At 38.5% G+C, this 27,162-nt stretch overlaps 1 protein-coding gene across 4 annotated transcripts in view; it reads right to left on the bottom strand.

Moving 5' to 3' along the window:
* The window catches only part of PKIB (cAMP-dependent protein kinase inhibitor beta), a 114,034-nt gene that overhangs the window by 61,896 nt on the left and 24,976 nt on the right, over positions 1–27,162 (bottom strand). For 2 of the 4 annotated variants that reach the window (XM_043439607.1, XM_043439605.1), the window contains exon 2: positions 25,228–25,326. The exons of the other annotated variants lie outside the window; for them this stretch is intronic. The gene's annotated coding sequence lies outside the window, so the exon portion shown is untranslated. The remainder of the gene's footprint in view (positions 1–25,227; positions 25,327–27,162) is intronic. 4 annotated transcript variants of the gene reach the window in all.

Below are 27,162 nucleotides of genomic sequence, written 5' to 3' on the forward strand. Positions count from 1 at the left end.
GAACTTTCTAGTGTAAGTAACCATGTGCTTATTTAATTTCAAGATGTTCAGGCCATTTATGCTTCCCAGTGGTTACCACTGTAAACATAAAGCAAGCTCTCTTGGCCATGAAGTCTAAGCAAGGAGGATGCAAGAAGGATGCTATGGTTTAGTTTCTAAGACTACAGCAGAATACAGAGCTACAGAAAGCTAAATTGGCAGACGCCTTAGAGAAGAATATATTTAACTCATTAACCTCAGTCCTCTAATTTCAGAACTGAGGTCCTATACACTGAGGCCCTGAATGAGTTGTCTGGATGGAGAACAGAGAAAGAATTAGGACTTCAGGTCTTCTGAATCTTCCCCAGTGTTCTTTTACGTCATATTGACTCTCAATGCATGATGCAACATGGGCTTCTTTGCCCTTGACTATGCTGTCAGCAGCAATGAAAACACATACAAGTCTGATAAACACACCGTGTTTATCATGGGCTCTCTTAGGCATGTCAGAATCCTCTAAGTTCTGCTGTGTTCAGAAAACACCTGCAAATGATTCTGACATTTCCAACTCATTTGCAAAGGCAAACTAAAGGAGATAATTAATTTTCATGCTCTTTCAGGACATTTTAACATCATGCAGCTCAGGATAAGTGTTTTCACTTTTTATTTTCTTTCGTGCAGATCTTTCTATTGTTGACTGTCATTCTTTGTGTCGCTTTACATAAAAAGTTTTCATGTTTTTTTCTTTGCGTCCTCTAAAGACAGCATGAGCACAAGTCTCTCAGCTAATAGATTTTCAAATTACTTCACTTTTGCATTTACAAATTTCCCCTTGCTACTTCATTAAATCAATGTTATTCACATAGACAACTTTACACCTAAAAAGCTTGAGACTGAGGTTTATCATTAGACTTTTAAATTCTAGTTAAGAATGTCTCCTTTCAAACAGTGAGATTTATGCCATAAGTTTTAAGGATGTCAAAATAATATATTCTCCTTTATCAAGCTAAAACTTATTCAGTGATTGTGTGACAATTAAATAAGTCCAGTATATATAAATAAATCACGTAACAGCAAAATGGTCTTGCATAATGATTTCACACTTAGTTTGACTTACCGATAGACTCATCATTCATAATGTTTTTAAAAGCATAATTAAATTTTGCATGACCTCTGAAGAAAAAGCATGGTAGGGGTTGAATATCCCTGAGGCCAACAATTTTTGAAAATATGCACTAACTCTCTAGAAAATTTTACATTCACTCAAGTACATTTTATGTATGTATATAATGCCTCATTAATTTTGTTACGTAAATTAAGAGTAAATAAAATTTCAATAAGAAGTGCTAGGCAACTAATCCAATAAGAAGCAAATAAAATTACAAACTTGATAAGCAAACAAATTATTTTTAAGTATTAAGGAACATTCATTTTCACATAAATTACATGAAAATAAAAAACATCTTTATTCACTTAAAAAGTCCATATGATTTCTACTTGGTAAAGTTAGTTTTTGTTCCTTATGAAAAAAAAATTGCTTTTATTAAAAATATTAAGTAATTCAAGCCTACTGTTTAATATTATAAAATATTCATTCTATTAGGCTATAATTCTGCTGTATTTCATACTATTTCCCCAGTGTCTAGAAGAAAGCCTTATAGTCAAATAGTAAGTCGGTGTTTAATAAAAATTTGTGAAATGAATGCTACATAAATGAACAGTTGTCACTGTTAATATAAAATCTAACATTACCAAAGGATTCAAATGTGCCAGGAACTATGCTAAACTCTCTATTTTGTTGGTTTTCATTCTCAGTCTTATTCGAGAGGAACCACTGTCATCACCATTTTAGAGATAAGACTAAGTTCAGAAAGGCTAAGTAAATACCCAAGGTTAAAGCTGCAAATTTAGAAAGTTTAAGGATTTAAAACCCAGTTCTCCCTCACTGCAGAGCCTTGTGCTTAAATCCCTATTCTATAATAAGAACAATAATACTAGCAGTGATAAAATAATAATAATGCTGAGCCATTCCTGTGTACCACACATGGTTTTAAGCCTTCACATACGGTAAAATTCATTTAATCTTTACAACAGTCTTATAAATAAGACACTACTATCCCCAGTTCACAGATAAGCACACAGAATGTGTTATTTTGGTTCCCCCTAAATTATTTCCAATTATTATGCTTGTTTTTATCATGGCCCTTTTTGAGTAATAAACCAAAGAAAAAAAGGTATAGTTATGGTCTTCCCCAAGAAGTTTGTCTCAAGTCCTACTTTTGGTGGGACCCTAACTAAGGCATAAACACATAATAAAAATATCTTCTTCTGAGAAACTGAAATGTGCTAGGCAACTAATCCATATTATTATCAGAGTCCTCCTAACATTCTCAAGACAGATATGATTATCCCCATTTCATTGATGAGGAAACTGAGGCTGCTAGAGATTGCCCAAGCCACAAGCTATCTATTGCCCAAACACACTATCCAATGACTACTGGTACTTCTCATTGTCTGGAGATAAAGATTTTCCTGGAGCTTTGGCAAACTAGAAGTAACCCATCCTTGAACGCTCTGCCAAAGCAGCCTCTTCCCTACATGCCTTACCATTGTGACTTCAACGATACATCAAAGCAATAAAGACAGAAGGGGCACATATCACTGGAAAGTGAAAGTGAAAGTCTCTCAGTTGTGCCCGACTGTTTGCAACCCCACGGACTTTACATTCCATGAAATTCTCCAGGTCAGAATACTGGAGTGGGTAGCCGTTCCCTTCTCCAGGGGATCTTCCCAACCCAGGGATCGAACCCAGGTCTCCCACACTGCAGGCAGATTCTTTACCTGCTGAGCCACAAGGGAAGCCCATATCACTGGCATTCTTCTCAACAGAGAACCCAGAATACTTCCTAAATAACAAATCCATTAATGGTTACAAGAACTTATTTTCGCTCCTCCATCTCACTGAATACAAACTCACTTGCCTTCAGTAAATTAGTGCCTACAGCTTTGCATTTTTCATGTTGTATCACACGCAAAGTTAATCAAATTCACTTAAAGGAACACCTCATTATTTCTCACAACTTTTCTGAGAAAACAATACTGTCTTTGTTTTGTGAAGCAGTATAGAGGCAAAGGCACAATGAAAACAAATGCTGAGATCTTCCCTATTGGAGAGACCATGTTTCCTCCCGACGCTTTGTCTTCAGCGACCCCTGGTTCAGATTTAAGGTAAGAAGGTGCAGCAGCCAGTGACAGTCCTGAGCAGGGTCTACCCTTGCCAAGAACACGAAGCTCTTCCCTGGCCTCAATTTACAAAGAGCTCTGCATAGAAAGAGTCCTTATAAGAACTAAGGAAAAGTCAAGCTTGAATTTCAACCCAGTTAAAATTCCATAGTGATGTGCACATTCCACCATAACAAGAGCAACAATTGCTAGCTTAAAAAAAGGGAAAATGAGTGTATAAATGAATGAAGGCAATTAGTGGCAAGCTAAAAGATAGGCAACTGGTTTTATTGCCCTTCAAGGGATAGTATTTAAGTCATAATCTTAAATCAGTCAGCCACTGAGCCAATACATTTCCTACTCCAATTCAGAGTAATGCGTAACCAAAACTTTTATATATCATTACTTCTCTGAATGTTAATTCAAATCTGACTCATCACTTAGTAAGAACTATTCAATTATCATAATTATATATAACTAATCCAGTGCCCATATGTGCAAGTGTTATCAAAGCATACTAGAAATGACTTCACCCAAACCACTTCTGCAAATATGTTATATTTAGTATTTCCTACTTGTTACTCCAGAACTAGACAAAACCAATCTATTCCAAAAATAATTTGACCTGAAAAAGATTAAAAGTACGTAATATTCCTAATTACTCCTAATAAACAAACGAAGGTTCTAGCTGGGTTTTTCCTTGAAATTCAAATGAAATCTTAGTAAGTTTAATTTTAACATATATTTTAATCAACATAAAGAATTTAATTCAGAGATTCAAGACAGTGGAAGAGATTTAGAATTTATGCATGTTTCTTTAAGGTGAGCAAACACACCACTGCATATCTGACATGTGACAAAGCTCTTGTCTTTAGTTACGTCCCTTAATTGCTCTAGCAAGAGCTGCACGGTTCATGGTAAAGCTGAATTGAATGAACTTTTAATGACTGTATGAGTAACTGAGATATGGCTGAAAGTCAATGTTTAAATTGAATTACTTTCTAATCTTTCAAAGCTAAGAAACACACAGCTGAAAAAAGAACACAATAAATATCAATATAGTTTGCTGGAAACATCAGTGTAAGGAAGGCCCCAGAAGCTCTTCATTAACAAAGATGAAAAAGGAAGCAGATGCAGATATCCCCAAACCAGAGACAGTCCAAATACCTCTATAATCGTGCTTTCATCAAATCCCCTCATTACCAGTTCTACATACATCCTCAAAACTAAACCTAAATTAACCCCTAAACATCATCTTAACATCAGTTGTTGGTATCAATAAAAAGTAATTAAGGGAACTAATATCAATTGTGACACTAAAGATGAATAGCTGCTTTCTGGATGTAAATAATCACCAATATTTACTGCAAGCCGACTGCATAACCATCCTTAGGAAAACATGGAACTTTCTGAGCATTTTGGTGATGGTCATGAGACATCCAAATAAATAGCTGAGAGCAGCAATTTTTCTTTTTTAATAGTTTGATCTGCTAAACCCAAATTCCCTATTCACTCCTCCCCTCTCCCACCTGACAACCACAAGGCTGTTCTCCAAGGTGGTGAGTCTGTTTCTGCTTCAAAGGTAAGTTCATCTGTGTCATATTTTAGATTCCACACATAAGTGATATCATATGGTATTGGTCTCTTTCTGACTCAAGTTCTGAATAAAGGGTAAAGGCAAGAGCAATTAACTGAAAGTCTTTTGATGGTCATTCATTTAATGGCTATGTACTGAGCAACTAGAAGCTAGCAGAGGATAGCGTGGTACACAGGAAAGACAGGACGCTAAAAACAAAGGAGATTATAGAACATATGAGTAATCAAACCCTTTAACTCACAGTTTTGATGAGGGTTCTGAAGGGGGAAAATAGGTTGTAAGAGAATAATTAGAACTCAAGGTTGATCTAAATTAGATGGAGAGAGAGCCTCTCTATGGAGGTGAACCAGATGGAGCTATACGTGGCAGACATACCAAGTGTGCTGTGGGGCAAACATGAGGATCACTGGTGACCTTGTCTTCATGGATACAATGATTTACTTTTACTCCCATGCCAGTTCTGCCTCTATACCTTCAGTACCACACCTACAAGTTAGGAATGTCCTTGTCTCCCATCCCCTCGACTCCCCAGAGTCGCAATTCCTCCTTCAACCTCTTTGCCCCTTCACCCCTCCCAGCTGAGTTTCTCGCTGGCTGGCTGGATGTGTAAATGCGTAACTCTGTGGTCCTGCTGCACTATGATGTCAGGGTCAGAGGAATGAGAACCAGTCAGGTGACACACACAGAAACACATCTCAGCACGGATAAATCAGTTTGGCCGAAAAAGTTTTTCTTGATGCTACAGAACTAAGTCTACAAACACTGGGCAAAATTTATTTTTCTCAAATTTAAGTATTATATTTAAAATTTATTTAAGTAAACACATTTTTAATTTAATTCCCTATAAACTGATTCTTTCCAATAATTTATGCTTAAAGTCAGCCTACCTAAAATAAAAATGAGATTTATGCTATTGTTACTACTCTTTAAGAGTGTTTAAAGTTTGATGATACCCTGGCTATTACACTAGATATTACATTAGATGATACCCTATTACAATAATATTACAACACAATATTCTCTTATGTAAAATATTTATAGTTAAAAAGGTGAACCAACCCAAGCCATATTTTTCTTATACATGATACAAATAAATCCAAACTATTAAGAAGATATCAAAATTATTCTTCCCAATAGTAATATCATGAGAGGGTTTGATATTAAAAGGAAATAAATAATGTAATGTATTCCAAAGAGTTGAGTAAGTCAATACACAGAAAAAAAATGTAACAGCTGAGGACAGAGAACAAGGCTGACATCTGACTTTAGAGTCTGAGGACAGAATATCAAAATGTGAGTTATATCCTTAAAATCTACAATCATTCAATGATGCCAGTTGGTATTCATGGTTCTCCTTAGCCTTGGTTCAAAACATTGAACACAGACTTTTAATAAATGCCTATTAATACAAAGAACATTCTAGAGGTAAATGGTAACTAGCATGGGTTTGTCTTTAGAATGTAGATTATGAAGCCACAGATGAAGTACTGGAGGAAATAGAAGGAATGACAGCTCTCATCTCCATCCTAAGCACTATTTTCGTACTTATTTTTATGTTCATGAAGTCACAGGAAGGGGAGACAGCAAGGAAAATACATCGTTAAGTGCCTACCGTGTACCACACACTTTTCATGCACATGATCTTATTTCAACATAATGCTCTGAATCATCTGCATTTTATGAGGAAACCAAGGTTTAGAAAATGTTACCAGCCTCTTGAAGTAGTAAGAATCCAAACCCTGGTCTAACTGACTCCAAGCTCAACTTCTTTCCATTACACCACACGGCTGGAGTAGAACATCAGGATGAGAGCTTGGGAAAGGCGGGGAGAGGAGACAGATGGAATTTGCTTGGCCTCAAGCACTAAGACTCTCTGATCTAAAATCAGAGGTGATGCTTGGCTTATGATCAATGAAGACAGGCAAGAGGGAGGGAGTTACTAAGCATTGTCAGGAAGACACTCCCACCCCAATTCATTTTTTCTTCCTTCAAATAATCCTTTCAAGTTGTATTAAATAGAATGCAGGGAGGGAGTTTAACACAAAGGAAAAAAGTACATGTTCTAGAATCAGATTCCTCCTCTTCCATTCTTCCCACCACTCCTGGTTTGAATTATGAAGCACCGGATAAATTCCCTTAGAGGAAAACAAGTGAGTATCTTAGTCACTCAAGTCATGTCCGATTCTTTGTGGCCCTGTGGACTGTAGCCTGCCAGGCTCCTCTAACCATGGGATTTCCCAGGCAAGAATATTGAGTGGGTTGCCATTTCCTTCTCCAGGGGATCTTCCTGACCCAGGGGTCAAACCTGGGTCTCCTGCATTGCAGGCAAGACTCCTTACTGTCTGAGTCACCGGGGAAGCCCGAACTGCCCTGGAGGTTTCTCACAAAAATCTCTCTCACAGTCACGGCCTGCACCTGAAATCTTGTCCAAGTAATTAATATCTTGCCCCTTGGCCACTAGAGCATATGTCAGAGAAGATGGCCCAATACACACCATTGTTCCAAGTAAACAAGTCACACGAGCTTTGCGGAAGGCTGTAGTCACCTGGAACAATCAATCCAGGAAGCTCTTTCACTGTTTTCTGAGTAACAACAAAATATTCACTCAGGAATTCACCCCTTTCCCTCAACAGAGATAGCATTTTAGTTACATGTCAACCTAACATTTTTTAAAAAGTATATTTTAAACAACATATTAAGAATGCTCCAGCTCTCCAGTGACTAGCTTTCTGGAATTCTCAAATTACAGAACTGTTAGCTAAACAAAACTAAATTTCAAACCTGTTAACAGAATCAGTCCCTCAATAGGCAACAATAAATGAACACAATAGAAAAGACTACTGGTTAGGTCCCAAAGATCAAGGCTTATTCACTCTATTATGGATGTTTTAACACTGTGTTAATTCAAAGACAATAAGAGCCACAGATGACAAATAAAATGACTTTTTGGTGGGTGAGAAAATCTGTTGAGAAAAAGCCACTATAGCTCTTTTTGCAAAAAAAAAAAAAAAAAGACTCACATCTTAACTACTACAGAGCATATTATAGCTACAATACTTCATTCTATTTTGGAGGATAAATAAATGAGTAAAGAACAAACTACTATCTATAACTTTTTCAAGATACAAAGCTCTAGAGCCTGTGCTTGGGTAATTAGCCATCATCTTTACCTACACATTTTTTACCTTTTGTATGTATGATGACTACAAGTCATCAAGAAGAAAACTGGACTGGGACTTTCCTGTGGTCCAGTGGTTAAGATTCTGAGCTCCCTGTGTAGGGGACTCAGGTTCCATCCCTAGCCAGGGAACTAGATTCTGCATCTGCAACTAAAGATCCTGCATGCTGCAACTAAAAACTGGTACAGCACCCCCTCCCGCCACACAAAAAAAGAATAAAACTCGACGACTGGAATGGTCAGTTTTATGGGCCAGCTTGGTTAAAGTCCCCAGTTATTCAAGCAAACACTAATCTAGGTGGTATTGTAGAGGAACATCTATAATCAACTGATTTAAGTAAAGGAGATTATCCTCAGTTAATCTGGATGGGTCTGACTCAATCAGTGGGAAGGACAGAACAGTGGTTTTCCTGGGGAAGAAGACATTCTACCTGTAGATTACAACTTCAGTTCTTGCCAGTTTTCAGCCTGCCAACCTGACTTTTGGACTTGTCTAGCCAGCTTCCAAAATCACATAAACTCTCGCTTGATTAGTTGCTCCCAACTGTGCTGTAGAAAAGGGGAAGAAAAGGATGTACTTAAGGATTAAAATTTGCATGTACGTCTGCTCAGAAGGAACCCCTTATCGCCTGTAGTTGTAAGGTGGAGATTTCAAGCCTAGAATCTCAAGCTATAAATTGCTGAATTACAGCACAAATTGAATTCCCAACCTTGCAGAACAGCTTTATTAAAGTGAGGGCACTGATTGGCAAGGAATAGGATCCTGAAAATTGAAATAGATACATCTGGGAAATCCCAATGAAGCAGAGGATTTCAGACCCTTAAATTCTACTGACTCATTCTCCAACAGAATCCACCCTCCAGTCCATGTGATAGATTAACCCCTGCTTTGATTGATGAACCTGTAATAGTCTCTCCTGAGGCATCTGCCTTGCAGATGCTAATTCTCCTCAGGACTTATCCCTGCCAGCTCTCTTTGTTTCTAGATTTACAACTAGACTCAAAGGGGGCCTCAAAGGGTGAGGGACACAGTGTGACCACTATGGAAGTATGCTACACACCAACTTATTCCCCACAGAAAAATCTGAGGAATACATGCATGAAATAATGGATATTAAGGGTGTTGGATAATTGCGGAAGGAATACAAAGTTGAGTAAGAATGAAATCATTGATATAGGCTCACTAAACAGAGATTCTGGATTCAACGTTTTAGCTCAAGGGGCTAGAAAAGGGTCTAGCATTTTGTTTGGGTGGTTGAAAAATGGGCCAACATTACATGAAGTCAAAAGACCAGAACTGAATGTCTTGGTATACTAAAGAATAAATGTCAAATAGCTTTATCATGTAAAACCTGCTTACCTACCCCTGGAGGCCAAAGGACATGCCTTTAACTATGACTGTAAGAAATATATTTGTGAGAGGAGCCCCAGTATCCTTGAAAAACTCTGAGGTCACTCTTTTCTACAGGTCAGAAATTACAGTGGGAATTGCTGTCACTCAACCGGGATCCCTAAATACAACGGGGAAAACTGGGTGCCAGGGCCAAGCGGCAACACTGAATCACCAAAGAGATGTCATTGCTATAATGACAGAGCCAAAGCTGTAATCAGAACAGTCCTGCAGAGGGACACTATAGTGTTGGCTGGTTGATCATGGTGTCCCCAGAAAATAAACAGATGGTAAGCTAATAAATTCCATTTGATCTGTGTAAGGATAAAATTTCTAGGACTAACAAACAGAGGTCTATGATGAATCATCAAAACAGTTACAACCTCTCCATCAGTTTTCAGTTCCTAGGGGCTCTTGAATCCATTGAGTGAAGGGGAGACTAACTCCCCTTGAGAACCTGCTACACTGCCAAACAGCCACATCGTTGGTCTTTTTCCCAGCCTTCTTTTACGAACACCAGCAGCAGGCAGAGATGCTGCTTGGAGATCTGGCAGGCCCTGACAAGTGACTCAAGGCAAACCCCGAGGCTTTTGGAACAAAGCCCTACCTTCCTCTGCAGGTATCTACTCTCTTTTTGAAAAACAGATTTTGGCTTGTTACTGGGCCTTTGCAGAAAATGAATGTTTAATCATGGTCCAGCAAGTTACATGAGATCAGAGCTGCCCTTCAGGAACTGCATGAACTGGTTTCTGTCTGATCCACCAAGCCATAAAGCTGGGAGTGCATAGCAGCATGTCGATACTGGAAGAGGTACATATGAGACTGGGCTCAAGAAGGCCCTGAAGACATGAGTAAATTACACAAAGAAGTGGTCCAAATGTCTATGGCCCCTACTCCTGCTACATCATCTATGCTTTACTGGTCTGTATCTATTGCCTCATGGGGAGTTCCCTAAAACCTGTTGACTGAGGAATAGAAAACCTGGGCTTGGCTTACAACTGGTTCATATGACACATGGGCACCAAAATGACCAGCTGTTGCACCACACCTCCTTCGTAATACATTTCTGAAGAACCATGGTGAAGGGAAGTCTTCCTAGAGAACAGAACTCCGGACAGTGCTGCTAGATGTTCATACTGTTTGGAAGGAGAAATGGCCAGAAGTATAAAACTAAACTGGTTCATAGGCTGCGGCCAATGGTTTGACTGAATGGTCAGCAATTTGGAAAGAAAATGATCAGAAAACCAACAGAAGGTAATCTGGGGAAGAGGTGTATCAACAGACCCCTCTGAATGGGCAAAGATGTGTCCCATGCACTCACACGGAGGTTCGCCAAAGGGTGACCTCAGCAGATGAGGATTTTAATAATTAAACAGTCAAGATGACCTATTATTCTGTGGATCTGTGTCTCTTTTCCCAGTCACTACTGTCACTGCCCAAAGGGTTCATGAACAGCAACCATCAGAGCAGAGGGAAAAATTATACACAGGCTCAGCAACATGGAATTGAACTCATCAAGACGACCCTGGCCATAGCCACTGCTGAGTGCCTAAGCTTTCGGTAGCAAATACAACACTGAGTTCCCAACAAGGCATCATTCCCTGGGATGATCAGCCAGCTATCTGGTGGCAGGTTTATTATACTGGACTTCTTCCATCATGGATGAGGGGATGAGTAGGAAGAAATGGATGAGTAGGAAGAAATCCTACTGCAACAGACACTCTGGATATAGAGCTGCTTTCCCTGCAAGCAATACTTCTGCCAAAACTACCACGTGTGGATGTACAGAATGCCTTATCCACCGTCATGGTATTCTACACGGCATTTTTGTTTCTGATCACGCTTCACAGCAAATGAAGTCTGGCGATGCTCATTCGCTGGTATTACAATTTTATCCATCATCCTGAAGCAGAGAGCATGACAGAAGAGTGGAATGGCCTTTGAAGACTCAGTTACAGTCAGTGCTAGCAAGGTGGCAGTAGGTGCCAAGGCTCCAGGAAGAGCTTATAAATACTATAAGTCAGCATCCACTGGTGTGATTCTGTCTCCCCTAGCCAGGATTCATGGGTCCAGGAATCAAGGGGTAGAAATGAGAGGGACTCCACTCAGTATTATCCCTAGTAATCTGCCAGCAAAATCTTGCTTCCCATCCCTGTAATCTGTTGTTGTGCTGGTCTTACTTTCAAAGAGAAGAGTTCTTTCACCTGGAGACACAGCAATGATTCCACTGAACTGAGTAAAAACTGCCACAGGTCACCTTGGGCTCCTCAGGTCTCTGAATCAACAGGCAAAGAAGGGAGTTTGTATACTGGCTGGAGTGATCGATCCTGATTATTAAGGGGCAGTTGGGCTGTGCTACACAATGTAGTAAGAAAGACTACGTCTATAATACAGGAGATCCCTCAGGGCATCTCTTGTTACTATCGAGTTCTGTGATTAAGGTCAAGAAAACCATAATTCAATTCACAAGCCAATGAAAAAACACATAAAAGAATAATCAGTGGCTCAGACTCTTTAGGAATGAAGGTTTGGGTCATCCCTCCGGGAAAAGAACCATAAGGGGCTAAGGTACCTGCTTGAGGACAAAGGAAATGATGGAATATATGGATTGAGTAGTGGAAGAAAGGAGTTATACATACCAACCATGACCGTGTGACCAGTTTCAGAAATAAGGACTGTTAAGTTACTCATCTTCTTCGTTTTTCTGTTATTTATGTTTGTCTAGGTGTCTCAAATATTTGTTGATTTCTTCCCTCTCAAGTGCTTGTCTTCTAATATATTAATAATAGGTAACTTTATATCACGGTATTTAAGTTATGTCTATAAGAAGAGTGAACCCCCAGGGACCTTGCCCCTCTCCTGGGGAAAGGGTGAGCACACTTTCAGTTATACACAGTATAGCTTTAATCGTGTTAGGCATAAGTATGACTTTATTGTTGTTATTTATTTTGATATTAAGTATGATTTAAGGAAATGTGTCTGGATGTCAAGTTGACGAAGAGTGGACTGTGATGATCAGTTTAGGCTGTGATCCCCAGTTACTCAATCAAACACTGAATGAGGTGTTGCTGGGAGGGAACTTTGTAGATGTGATTAACACCTACAATCAATCAATTTAAGTAAAGGAGCTCATTCTCAAGAATCTGGGTAAGTCACATCCAATCATTGGTTGATGTTGGTTGAGTCTTGTCAGACTCTTACAACCCCACAGACTATACCCTGCCAGGCTCCTCTGCCCATGGAATTCTCCAGGCAAGAATATTGGAATGGGTTGCCATTTCCTTCTCCAGGGGATCTCCCCAACCCACGAATTGAACCTGAGTCTCCTGCATTGCAGGCAGATTCTTTGACTGAGCTGTGAGGAAAGCCTGATCCAATCCCTGGAGAGGTCTTAAGAACAAAACTATTTTCCCTGAGGAAGGAGCAACACCACTTGTGGCATTAGCTTCTGCCCTAGAGTTTCCAGCCTGCCCTTCCTGCTTTAAGATTTCAGGCAGCCTCCACAAATACTTAAGCCAATCTCTTGCAATAAGTCATACTGGTTCTGTTTATCTGGAGGAACTCTAACATAATTATGTTCAGATTCTGAAGGCATATAAGTGAGACATATTAAAATGATTTCCACTTAAAAAAATTCCACTAAAAAAGGGAACCTTTGTTATCCATTGTGATTCCCAAGGGTGTACCAGAAATATAGTGTTTCTATGAATACGGTAGAAATTAAGATATGTAACTAAAACCCTGTTATAAGTAATTTCCTCCAAAGACACAGAGAAAGTCAGAATTTTAAGCTAGATTCCATAACAACCAAGTTGATCCTGACCTTAATTATATAAATTAACTCTTATTTGATAAATGAATGCTTAGTTTCTCTATACAATATCCAGTATCACAAAGAAAGTTATTAGAATCATGGATTTTTTCAATTGAAAACACTACTTGGAGAAACAGTGATGAAGCTTTGGAATTTCATAATAACCAAGTAAATGCTTTTTTAAAGTGGACATCAGCCTAAGATTTAACTGAAAACATAAGGAACAGGAATGCTTGGATCCTGTTTTATCTGAGGATTTTTTCCTTTAATCACAAATATGTCAGTAGGCGTAAAATCTAGATCAAAAGCAGAAAGCTATTAAAAGCTAAGACACAGGTCAAGAATCAAAATTAAATTTTCTCCCTGATTCCTTGGAGGTGGAGGTGTCAGTTTGATGCAGAGCATTCCCAAGTAACATAAGAAGGTCTGAAATGACTCCCAGGAAAAGGGCCAGGTAACACTCCATGTCATTATAAGGAAATTAATTTCAGCAGCTTCCGTGCCCTTTCCTCCTCCATTTCAAGCAAAGCTCAGCCAGAAACAACCACTTACTTGCTAATCCTCTCATTTTATACTCTTTTCTCTGAAAACTTCCTGCTTAGGATAAATCCAAGAAGAGTAGGAAATAACAGCCCCTCTGTATTGTATGCTGCACTTAAGCTCCCTGTGAGCAGTTTCAACTGCATGGAATTCATTCTGATTTGAAAGTTACTGCAAGCCATATAAAAGAAAGAAAGAATGGAAAAAGGTAAGGCCAATTACATCAAAGGTGACTTCTAATTTATTAGCAATAAAGTAAAGCACAGTTGAGTAATTAACACCTTTGCTTTTCATTTTTTGAATGACAGTCACATGAATCTATACTAAGGATGATCAAAGGTGGCATCTAAAAAGACTGACCCCATTCCCTACTCCGGCAACCCTCCAGGCCAAACAACCCTCAAAACTGAAGGTGGCACAAGGCCTCTTTCACCTGTGGCCCCACATAAAGGCCCCTGCTCTAATGCCCTGGCTGATACCCTCTTCCCTCCAAATGGCCCTCAGCACTAGTCTAGCCAGTTTTCCCAGGGCCTGGATTTCATTCTCCAGCCCCAGCTCCAACCCTGGGGCCATACTGTGATCAGACCTCTCTGTTTATCTGCCTGCATATCTCCTGCTTGCAGACTCTGTGTCACCACAGCCCGCCCACCTTCTGGGACACCATCTGCCGCCTCTTGCTGCTCAACTTGGACTCTGCCTGTAAGGACAGCCTCCTGTTGTTCTCACCATCCTCTCCAGAAGATAAAGCCACTTAGCATGGCTGGACTTTCTCCCATGGGCTAGAACCGAGTTCCCATTTCAGTGCCTCTTTCACCACTGAGGCATGTCCTGTCTTTAAAAAACAAGCTAGTCTGTCCTTCTACCACCACTCTTATTCTGACATTACACTGCTCTAAGAACTACAATATATTTCAATTTTAACAAGTTTCAAGCTTAATTAAAAGAAGAGACTGAGAACTGCTTAACAGAGTTATGGGTGTGTGATAAGCTTAAAAAGATAGAAATCATGTACAAACCTGTACCAAGAAAACCTGATAAACAGTGGAATTTTTTCACTGACACTACAGAGGTGAAAAGAAATAGTCCAATTCAATTTTTCAAACAGATTGCCATCCAATAGCACATTGAAAAAATGGAAATTAAATAATGAAATAAATTAACCTTTCAGAAGGTAAACAAAATGTCTACATAATACCAACACAAGTTCCAAACCCAGTTATAGAGATTGTCTCAGTCAATACAGTTATGAACTCCATAGATATTTTGGCTATATTTTAAAAAATTAGTTTTGCACATGCCCCTTAATTTAAAACAAACAACAAAAAAATCACTGCTGTTAGACCATATAGCCACTGATACTTTGCTTAGAAACAATATTTTCACCAGCATCAGGTTAATAAATTAAAGGTACACTGGAAACAAAGGCAAGAAACAGAAACTTAATATAATCTTCAAACTAGAAACACTCTTGTAGAAATCAAACCCAATGAAGTCCAATCACAGTCAAGTTTTATTAAACAATCAGTCATATAGACACTATTTTAAAGTGAAAGTTGCTCAGTTGTGTCCGACTCTTTGCAACCTCATGAACTATACCATCCATGGAATTCTCCAGACCAGAATACTGGAGTGGGTAGCCTTTCCCTTCTCCAGGGGATCTTCCCAACCCAGGGATTGAACCCAGGTCTTCCACATTGCAGGTGGATTCTTTACCAGCTGAGCCACAAGGGAAGCTCAAGAACAGAGTGGGTAGCCTACTATTTTAAGTGTTCTATAAATATCAATTGATTTAATCTTCTTAATCACTCTATAAGAGAGGAACTACTGTCAGTTCCATTTTACAGATGAGAACCTAACCTTGACACAGAGAGGTTAAGAAATTCAGCAGGTAACAAATGGCACAAGTGGGACTAAACTCTGGTCAGTGACTTGATCCACTGCACTGTTCTGTTATCTCCAAATGACTTGCTAAGACTCAGGCAGCTGGATGGTGGCAAAGTCAGGTCCAGAATGGAGATCTGACTTCCAACATTCTCTTTCCACCAATGTTTCCATGTCATTCAAATATTCCACTAGTGTCAGAAAGACTTTGAAATCTCATGTTTATCTGCCTGGATAATAATAATAAATTGTCACAAGCAAAACAGCTATAAGAAAAATTTTAAAGTACTGCTGAAATTACAACTTGATGGATTGGGAAGATCCCCTGGAGGAAGGCGTGGCAACCCACTCCAGTATTCTTGCAGAGAGAATCCCTGTGGACAGAGGAGCCTGGTGGGTTACAGTCCATGGGGTCACAAAGAGTTGGACACAACTGATTGCCTAAGCACAGCACAGCACATTCATTTAAATACCAAAAACAGACTCTATGGATTAACATCATTTTCAGGGAAGGGGCTTGTTTTAAGTTGCCCCCTAGCAGTCAGCTCACAAAGTTGAGCCATGTTCTGTATGACATATTAATAGCATCTAACCACCAACCAAACAGGGCTTCCCTGATGGCTCAGATGGCAAAGAATCTACCCACAGTGCAGACTGGGTTTGACCCCTGGGTCAGGAAGATCCCCTGGAGAAGGGAATGGCTACCCACTCCAGTTTTCTTGCCTGGAGAATTCCATGGACAGAGGAGCCTGACGAACTACAGTCCATGGGGCAGCAAAGAGTTGGATACAACTAAGCAACTAATACTTTCACTTTTACCAACCAAACTAAACCAAAGAGGAATCTTCACAGATAGGTGATGTGGATACGACCTTGAGGGACACTGTCCTTTTAGTTACCCTGAAGTGGCCATGCCCACATATGGAACACTGACAATTTTAATAGTAACTACAGCTAAACTATTCATGACGTCTTTCAATGATTTAAAGATACAATACTTGAGACAAGTAATAAAAATCAGTTCATGTGCAGCTTTTGGACAATGACTTCATCTTTTCAAGAATTATATCCTTGACCTTTTAGAGCTGTGTTTTATAATAACCATAAGCACTATGCTTCCCTACCAATGGATTTTTCTTTTATGTGACTACAATCTCTGTGCTATTTACAAAGTATGATTATATGCTAATATTAAATTAATCAAAAGTGTTTTGTGTTCTCAAGCACTTGTAAATTAGGATTTTACAGAGCCAATTTATTTGTAAAATAATCAAATTAACTTAATTTTATTAAGAACATAATTAGATGAAATTTGACAATCTACACATGATAAATTTTCACTTTCAATGTATCACTTAACTTCTATAAAGTGCTTTAGCAATTAGATATTATTGCCAGCAGGCAGTCAAGAAGACTGGTTTTATGTATCTTATAAATGTATAAAATATCTTGTAAAAACAAAAACAAATTTGAAATGAGTAAAACTTTAAAATATTTGCAAACTTTTCAATCCGTGGAGTTATATTAGTTTAAAAGTTTAAGGTAAAAATGAAATGATGAATTATTTGTCCCAACTGTACATAGGATAAATGATATAATTGCAAGACCACCTTCATATGAAGAATACCTGAGACTGGGCCTTAATTTCTGTTAAGAAAATTACAGACTTGAGTTGAAACTAAAATCCCCTATTAGTGAGTCAGTCTTTTGCCTCCTGTACGATCTTGGCACATCCAAACCTTGCTGAAACAGACATGTCATCTTCATTAACTAGCAACTGTTAACAAGACAAGTATAGGGCAAAGGTAAGCAGACAAGTAAATGGAACAGATGACTTCTGGTCACCAGTGAAAACTGATTTACCTGGCCACATTCCACTACCTCTTGGGATAAATGGGACAGGGTATCTTATCCAGTGGGAGCCTGGGCAGGGAGAGAACAATCATAACGGGGAAAAAGATGGATTAAAGCTAGCCTATAACCAGCCATTCTGAAGGCAAGATAACAGCAATTTCCTGATGAGCTAACTCTAAGAATCCATTATCTTACTTTTCTACATCTTTATTAAACATCCAGTCCATGATGAAAAGAACAATGGACTGGAAAGCATTCCATGTTTTTCTTATCCCATGCAAGTGTTTGATTTTGAGATTTAGGCTGGTATTTCAAGGACTAATCACTTAGCACCTGTGTAACCCAAAGTCATATCTCCTGCTGCTGCTGCTGCTGCTAAGTCGATTCAGTCGTGTCTGACTCTGTGCGACCCCATAGACGGGAGCCCACCAGGCTACCCCGTCCCTGGGATTCTCCAGGCAAGAACACTGGAGTGGGTTGCCATTTCCTTCTCCAATGCATGAAAGTGAAAAGTGAAAGTGAAGTCACTCAGATGTGTTCGACTCTCAGCGACCCCATGGACTGCAGCCCACCAGGCTCCTCGGTCCATGGGATTTTCCAGGCAAGAGTACTGGAGTGGGTTGCCATTGCATTGGCTTGATTCCTTTGTATGTAGGCTAATCCTCCATTGTAGTTTGTCTGGGAAAGTCCTAGTTTATTTACATTGTCTTGACTTCCCATCTGGGTTAGCTTTTGTCATTTTCAAAAAGTCCCGGTGTTGACAATACATAAAGACATAAATTAGCATGATTTTTTTCTCTTAAATCTTCCAGCAATAACATCCTCCCATCTACGGGCCAAATTTAGGAGTAAGGAAGGCCACTAAATGTGAATATTAATTGTCTTATCAAAAAACACACTGCTATATTTCATATGGATAACCAACAAGGACCTACTGTATAGCACACAGAACTCTGCACAAAGTTATGTGGCAGCCTGGATGGGAGGGGAGTTTGGGGGAGAATGGGATACATGTATATGTACCGCTGAGTCTCTTCGCTGTTCATCTGAAACTATCACAACATCCCTTGTTAATCGCCTATACCCCAATCCAAAATAAAAAGTTTAATATAAATAAATAAAATGGCAGAGTCCAAGCATTAAAAACCCCATAAATTTCACCCAGGAGAACAGCGCTAGAACTATATATAACTACATAGATCTCAATAACACAGTGTTGTGAAAAGTACTGTGGCATTATTTCTGTAAATTTTAAAAACACAAGCCAGGACTAAATATTGGAATGGTTGCATAAACATGTGGGTAAAAGTATAAAATGGATTGGAACAATATGCACTAATTCAGAGATACTTCTGAAAGGAGACTTAACTAATTGTACCATTTTATTTCTTTAAAAAGGAAGACTTCAAGCGTATGTGTCAATTCTGAGAGGTGGGAGTTGATTTTATGCTTTGTTCTTCTCAGCATTGTTTAAATGCCTCAATATGTAAGTTATACTAATAAAACACAGAACATGACCTACCAAAACAGTCTAAGGGTTAAGTGCAAAACTGGTGGGCCTCACTCCTTAGAGTCCTTCATTGCACTGTCTTTAAGGGAGCCCTTCCCATGTCAATGTTCTCAACCACAGACCCAAGAGTATTTTGTCTTCAGTGATGAGTCAATCCCAACACTCCATCCCCAGCCCCTCACCATTTCATGCATGAATCCCTGTACCACTCTCGTTCCTAGTGGTACCAAGCTTCTGGAACCATCTCAGGTACCAGAGGTAGCCCATTATAAAATTTCAGGCAGTCTTTCCTTTAATTCAATATATCTTTCTCTGATTCCCATCCACTCAGCCTAGTTTTGACTCCTCAATCACGCAAGTGATGGGCCTCATATAACTGAAGAAAGTTCGCACGTCATACCTGAGGACCTTCCCAGAGCACTAAACATCAGCCACTCCTGATATGACGCCCTTTGGGTCTCCTCATAGTCCTCTGGTCAATTTTTCTCCAGATCTTTAGATCTCTAGATCCTGCAGTTCACCTTAGCTCTGCATCCTCAGTGCTCATAAATGGCACAGAGTAAATGGGGCAAGTGCTCAATAAACGCTGAATGAAAGAACGAGAAAGTGAGTTTTGCAAACAACTAAGCAGTAAATGGCAATTATTTTGATCACTAACAATTAGTGCTAAAGTGTCATGACCACCACCTTTCTTTGTATATATTCCCCTTTCTTTCCTTTACAAGAGTGTCTGTTTGATTTGTTTGTTGGTGGTCTGATTTGTTTTGTTGCCTTCAAACAAAACTGATTTGTTTTTTCCCTTCAAAAGTCATGGCTCTGTTTTTTTAAGTCTTCAAAACTGACAGTCTGGCTAGCATGAAAATTCTTAAGATTTATCTCTTTATCTTTAGGGTGTGCTTGTTTGATAGTGTTCCTCTTATTTAACACAAAATGGCTAAGCTTCTCTTTTGCTTTTATTATTTATAACAAGAAAACACTTTACACATCTCTCTTGGTTACTCCAAACTTTTTTTCTGAGGATGATCAATAATATATAAACCAAGTATAGGGATTTCCCTGGTGGTCTAATGGTTAGGACTCTGCAGGGCGGCACAGATTTGATCCCTGGTCAGGGAATAAGATCCCACAAGCCATGTGGTATGCACAAAAGAAAAAACAAAGATAAACTAAGTGTACATCTATGAAGAAATAAAGATATATGCTTAAACCAGTATTTTGTTTAGCAGGGTTATTAGAGCTTATTTTTAGATTCGGGCATTTCCAGGTATGTCTCATAAGCCAGCAGGATGGACCCACAAAGGATATAACCTTTTGAGTACCTTAAAGTCCTTATACGGAGGACACTGATGATGGCTGTTAGCCAGCCCCCAATACCTCTAAGCTTCCTGAGAAAAAATCACCTATTAACAATCTCACCCCTTGTGTCAGAGAGGGAAGAACCTCTTTAGAGTTGGTGGACAAAGAGAGCTGAAGAAACAAATTTGATCCAGGAATAACAGTTGGGTTAGAATAGAGGAGAAGGGTAACGGAATGCAGAACAGTGGGCAATCTGAACCTAGAAATGGGAAAGCACACCGTGACGTATGGGAAGAGATGGGGTGGGGAGGGTCTTTCAGGTGAGGGACCACCAGCAGAAAAGCATGGAACAGGAGGAATGACCTCAGGAGCAAACAGCAGTGACCAGGGACACCCAGAGCGATTGAATGTGAACAGAAAGATGAGGAAGTTGATGCGCCTGCCGTTTACTCTTCTCACAAGATATTTGGGGCTTGTCTGTCTATGTGCACACTCAGTCATGTCTGACTCTTCGCGGCTGCATGGACTGTAGCCCACCAGGCTCCTCTGTCCATGGGACTTTCCAGACAAGGATACTTCAAGTGTTAGTTGCTCAGTCGCGTCCAACTCTTTGCGGCCCCATGAATTGTAGCCCATCAGGCTCCTGTGTCCATGGGATTCTCCAGGCAAGAATACTGGAGTGGGTTGCCATTTCCTTCTCCAGGGGATCTTCACCACCTAGGGATGAAACCTTGTTCTCCTGCATTTCAGGAAGATTCTTTACCATCTGAGCCACCAGGAAAGCCCAAGAATACTTAAGTGGGTTGCCATTTCCTACTCCAGGGGATCCTCCCAACCCAGGATCTTCCCACATCTCCTATGTCTCCTGCATTTGCAGATAGATTCTTTACCACTGAGCCACTGGAATAGTCTATTTGGGATTGGAGTCTAGAAACTTTTCTAATAGGGCCCAGCACAGAAAATGACTGTTTTGTTTATTTTAGTGTGAATTGACTGTCACAGTCCAGGCTGATATCACCTGGGATATTTAAAATAAATCAAAGCTTTATTTTTCTTTTTTCCCTTGTTCATTGATCATAATACATTTTGTTTTCCCACTTGTCCTAAAGCCCCAGCATAGAAGGAACAAAGCTACTTTAGAGGGAGATAAGGAAACAACTTTTCTTGCACCACTCTCTACAACAAAAACTCTCTCCATTTTATCCTTGTGTCACTCTCTGCAATTATCCACCACACAATTCAAGACAGAAAACTAGAATTATTTCACTTTTATTAGAGATAAAGTGTCTTAACACATTGTAAAACTCCAGACATTACTCAATGCTGTTGTAAATCACTTCTATTGAAATGAAATGCCCTGGCATATGTATGAATTATACAACTGTCTAGCTAAAATTCCTTATTCTCTTGTATGCTGCAATTCTAATTTACCTGACCTTTTTAGGTGGAACAATCCTAACTTCCATGTCATTATTTGATCTTCTCTAGAATTTCATCTTTGGAATTTGCTCTGTGCCTACAGCACAAAAATGAATGAGCACTATTCCAGAATGGGCTTTGCTTTATGAAGCAAAGTAGTGCTTCATATTAGTGCACTTGGGATATTAGTCAGCACTTGCTGATTTATTCATTCTATCCTGAAAAGAATTTTCAGATCCAGTGCTAGGCATGCTATTTGAGTCCCCTTTCTGTTTGTATGTAAAAGAAAGTTTTAGTATGTCCCACAATCAAGTCTATCAATCTCCACTTATGGTTTTTGCCTTTGATGTCATATTAGACCAGATTATATTTGCCGATTTTTCAGTTATATCTCATTATGTTTCTTTTTCAATTAATCTAATATTTATTTGTATTTCATATAAATAAAAGATTCAAGGTTATAATTTTTCCTAACAATAATTCACCATTGGGATTCTGTTCTTGTAATAATCAATACTTTCTCTACCAACATGAAATGTAGTCTTCATTGTATGCACCCTTGTATGCTTAAATCTGTTTGGAGAATTTTCATGATGATTTAGCTTCTCCTAAATCTTTATTTTAGGAAAAAGTAACATACTGAAATACTGTCTTAGTAACAGTAATTTTATGTTTTAATACTTTGAATTAGAAGTTCTTTTTCATTATTATTCTGTTTCAAAAATTTGCTTTTCCCAGTCTATTCATTCTTCCAGATGAATTTTAATAATCATTTTGCCAACTTTGCCCTAAAACTCTTTTTATGGTCCTATGTGGAATAGCATTAATTTTACAAATTAATTTGGGGAAGCTAACATCATTACAATATTTATTATTCTTATCCAGGAATATAATATCAATCTCCATTACTGCTAATCTTATTTTGCATTTCTCAATCAAATGATATTTTCTTCATTTAAGTCTTATACATTTCTATTATAGCTTACTCATAGATATATGATATTTCATTATTATTATAATGGCATTTTTCATCATATTTTCTATTTGTAGCTATTATAGAAAAGTCAATTGACTCGTACATATTTATCCTCTGTATGGCCACTTAACTGAAGTTTCTTATTCTAACAGCTTTTCAATTAATTTTCTTGGGATTTTTAGTAAAAAAAAAAAGTATATATACACTCTTTTAAGGGAAAAAGATGTCATCTCTTTGCTAATAACCATGAACTTTGAGAGGCAGTATATCATATGATTTAAAATTAAAGACTCGTGAGTTAAGCCACTTGAGTGCTTATTTAGCAACACAACTTATTAGCTGTGTGATCTTGGCCAAGTTACTTAGAATCTCTGGGTCTCAGCTTCCTAATTAGTAAAATGAGAATTACAGTGGTCAATATTCCCTAGTTATGAAAATTAAATGAGTTAATACTTGTAAATCATTTAGAACAGCTTCTAGCATATATAATAAGAATCTTCTAAATGTTAGCTATTTAAAAAAATCATTGCATTGACTAAAATCTATAGAACGATGCTAATCAAATATAAGTGATGAAACAGGACATGTTGTAAGCATCTAATGTTTTTGTTTTTCTTGCTTTTCACAATTTAAAAACAGCTCTCTATTCCTATGTTACTATATTTTATAAATGTGTATTCTTAAAAGAAATATAGTTGCATTTTATCAAATGTCATTTGGAATCAGGAAGTGAAAAAATCCATAGTTTTATACTTTAGTCTATGACTATGAAATTATAATAAATTTCTCAATATTTAATCACTTGCACCTTTCTAGAAGAAACTTCATTTTGCTGTATTATTCTATTTTGTTGATTTCTACACTACTATATTTAGTATTTCAGTGAATTTTTGTTATATTCTTTTTGTATCACTTTTATTATTTTTAAAATTTTTTGTTTTTTAGTTAAATGCTCCTCACTAAATGAATCAGAAAAATGTTTCATCTCTTTTTTAGAGTTCATAGAATAAGGGATAATGTGTTCCTTAAAAATGTATGTTTTCAACCATCAACTATAGATACCTGATGAAAACAAGATACTTTTTAGCTCATGCCAAATCTCCCTATCCAAGGTGGTCAAGGACACAGGCGTAAGCATCAGACAAAATCAGGCTCAAATCCTAACTTCACCACCCACTAGCCAAATGTGTGCACTTGGCAAAGTGCACTTTTTCACAAGGAATGACTATGCTTCCTTACTTTCTCCACAGTCATTGTGAGGATTACAAGAGATTATGTTTAAAAGCCTCTACCCACTCCACCCACAATGAAGACTCAATTATTTTACGTTAGTTTCAATTTTTCTCAAATACAAAATTAATGTTTATAAATGTACTTGCTGTTTTATCTTAGTATGGAGATTCCAGTCGTTTATGTAGAAATATAAATGCTTTCTGATAAAAATTTTTGTCATATTAGTTCGACCTTTTATTAAAGGTAGATTTCAATTTCCACTGACACAAACTTAAAAAGTTGACATAAAAGTACTAAAAATGCTCAGATGACACAAGAAAATGAACCCACTGCCACTGTTTAAATGAAATCACAGCGGGTTAATAGGAAATCTGTATTGCTTTTTAGAAACCCAGGCAATGAGCCCAAAGCAAATGTAATGTCTTCCATTTTCCTGTTCCCTTGGAGCTCTGTTCTCACCAAGAGTGGGAGGAGGCTTCCTGCAGTCTGAGACTTACTCCATGGTCTCTGGTCTGCCATTTAACTGTAGCAGGGGACCAAATTTCTAACTCCCAGTGGGAAAACACAGCACTGAGATGAGAGAGGCCATCAGCAGCACACAGAAAACTGTTTCTCAAAAAGTATTTGAGATTTATGTCTACCAGTTAGTGTCATCAAAACTATTTCCTTCTATGTACTGATTATGAAGCTATCGCTATGGTCTCTAGGGAGATCAGTATTAGAAGAGTGGTAAATTTACAGGCTTCCCAGGTGGCGCAGTGGTAAAGAATCTGCCTGCTAACGCAGGAGACGCAAGAGATGGGGGTTTGATCTCTGGGTCCAGACCCTCTGGAGTAGAAAATGGCAACCCACTTCAGTATTCTTGCCTGGAAAATTCCGTGGAAAGAGGAGCCTGGAGGGTTACAGTCGATGGGGTTGCAAAGAGTTGGATATGACTGAGCACACACACAAGTTTATAGGTAATATTATACATTTTTCTTCTGTTCTAAGAATATAAATTTAAAACTTTATCTTGGTGGGCTAGCTGCCTCTGTTAGGTACAATTTAAATAAACACAGCTAAGAATGTAAATATCACACCAAGCTTAGTCTGTGTACTAATCACTGGTCCCTGGCAGACACTGGATGGAAATGTGTAGCTCAAGTTCTCCGCATGCATGCTATTAATTTGACATTAACAATAGATTCTATCAAGCTTCCATTTAACCATATTGATTTGTTTTCTAAAATAAAGACTTCCCACTTTACTTTTCCTTTGCTTTCCTCTGGCTCTATAGCAACAAAGACATTTTCAGGGACACCCTCAATAGCAGGATTGATGGATCAAAAGTATACCCACCTCTATCTCTTCTGCCCCCTGTGTGGCCTCAATAACTTGATGGTTTCCAACTACCCCCAGATTTCTCTTGATTGAGTGCCTTTTCAGTATACCATGACCCTTGAAAGAAACAAAGGGGGAAAAAAGATGTATTAAGATAAACATCCTTTGTTCCTTGTCTGTTTTGGAAAAGAACAAATGGTTCCTTGGGCAATAACATCTAATTTAATGACAAAATGACACACAATTTAAAAAATAACATTCATTGCTATTTTTTCATTCCTCATCCTGACTTCTTTTATTTGTTTCTGACTTACAATAAGAGCAGGATAAATTTCCTTGAGTAAGCAGCTCAGCACTCTCTTATTATTTTGTTCCCTATTTAAAAAAAATTTTTTTTTTGCCATTATTATTTTGTCACCTATTCAAACCCACCAATTGTACTTGGATCAACTTTTCTTGTGTTTTGCCCCAAGACCGTGTAATGTGAACAGTCGGAGACATAGCTACTAAATAGTAAAATCAACAATAGAGCAAAATACATTGCTTTCTTCAGCTTTTCAACTTTCCACTGAAAATAGTTTCAGTAGCTGAGTGACAGCCTTCCTCAGATGTGTGACTTTAAAAGCCATACATCCCTGCAGTTCATCTTCGAATTTCAAGGACAAGGAGCAAAGACATTGTTTTTCTCAATTATATAACACAGTGATTGGAATTCTGGGAGAGAAAATCCACCCAATAAAACCTGGCCCACACACAATGCCTCAACATCGAAGGGTAACTTGAAATTTTGCTATGAACAGGTATCTGATACACTTGCATGGTTTCCTTGTTCCTATCCTTTTAGGTATTTCTATATCGAAAGCCCCATTTTAAAACTAATAACATGGAAAACAACTGAGTGACTTTCATTTCCATAGCCACTTCTGATAGAGATGGCTACTACCAGTGGCTGGGTAAACCAGGCTCCCTTTCACTCAGGCAGTCTACATATCTGAACAGACACATGGCAAGTGATTAGTTGTCCTAGATGAGAGAGCCATGTTTCATCTTATGGAGATCATCTGTTCCTCCTATAAAGCATGGAACCAGAAACATCAATATTCCTATGCTTGTATGTGTTAACTTTACTAGGGTCATTCAGAGTAGGAGAGTCCAGTACTGTTTGCTGTTTTCTTCTTTCCTTTCTAACAAGCCACCAAATTCTATCTATACCAGGTTCATGCTGCTGCTGCTGCTAAGTCACATCAGTCGTGTCCAACTCTGTGCAACCCCATAGACAATAGCCCGCCAAGCTCCTCTGTCCCTGGGATTCTCCAGGCAAGAACACTGGAGTGGGCTGCCATTGCCTTCTCCAATGCATGAAAGTGAAAAGTGAAAGTTAAGTTGCTCAGTCATGTCCGACTCTTAGCGACCCCATGGACTGTAGCCTACCAGGCTCCTCCGTCCATGGTATTCTCCAGGCAAGAGTACTGGAGTGGGTTGCCATTGCCTTCTCCGATACCAGGTTCATAATTGTCCTCACATTCATTCTTCAATTCCATTCCCACAGACACCATCTAATTCCACTCTCCTCATCCACACCTGCCTCCACCCCAACAATTCTTACAGACATTATATCTCTCACCAGTCTTCCCAGTTTAAGAAATGCTCCTTCTAGTCCATATTTTACAGACCACTCACATTGGGACAGTAACTGAATTTGTAATTTGTGTAAAACCTAGGAATTCTACGTGGTAGTAATATTTTACCATGATGCTCAAATAAAGTCTTTTCCTCCAAACGCCAAGAGCATCATGCTAACCATCTTTCAAGCTCATTTGCAAATAATTTCATTACTTTTCTCTTTCCTTTGCTTCCCACATTTCCTTACAGCTTACAAGTATGTCAGTAAAAGAAAATCCTCAGGGCTTGTAACATCGAGGCAGAAATACTCAAGTCAGTTCTAGCTCCAGC

This window comes from Cervus canadensis, chromosome 20 (assembly GCF_019320065.1).
Source record: "Cervus canadensis isolate Bull #8, Minnesota chromosome 20, ASM1932006v1, whole genome shotgun sequence".
Lineage (NCBI taxonomy): Eukaryota > Metazoa > Chordata > Mammalia > Artiodactyla > Cervidae > Cervus > Cervus canadensis.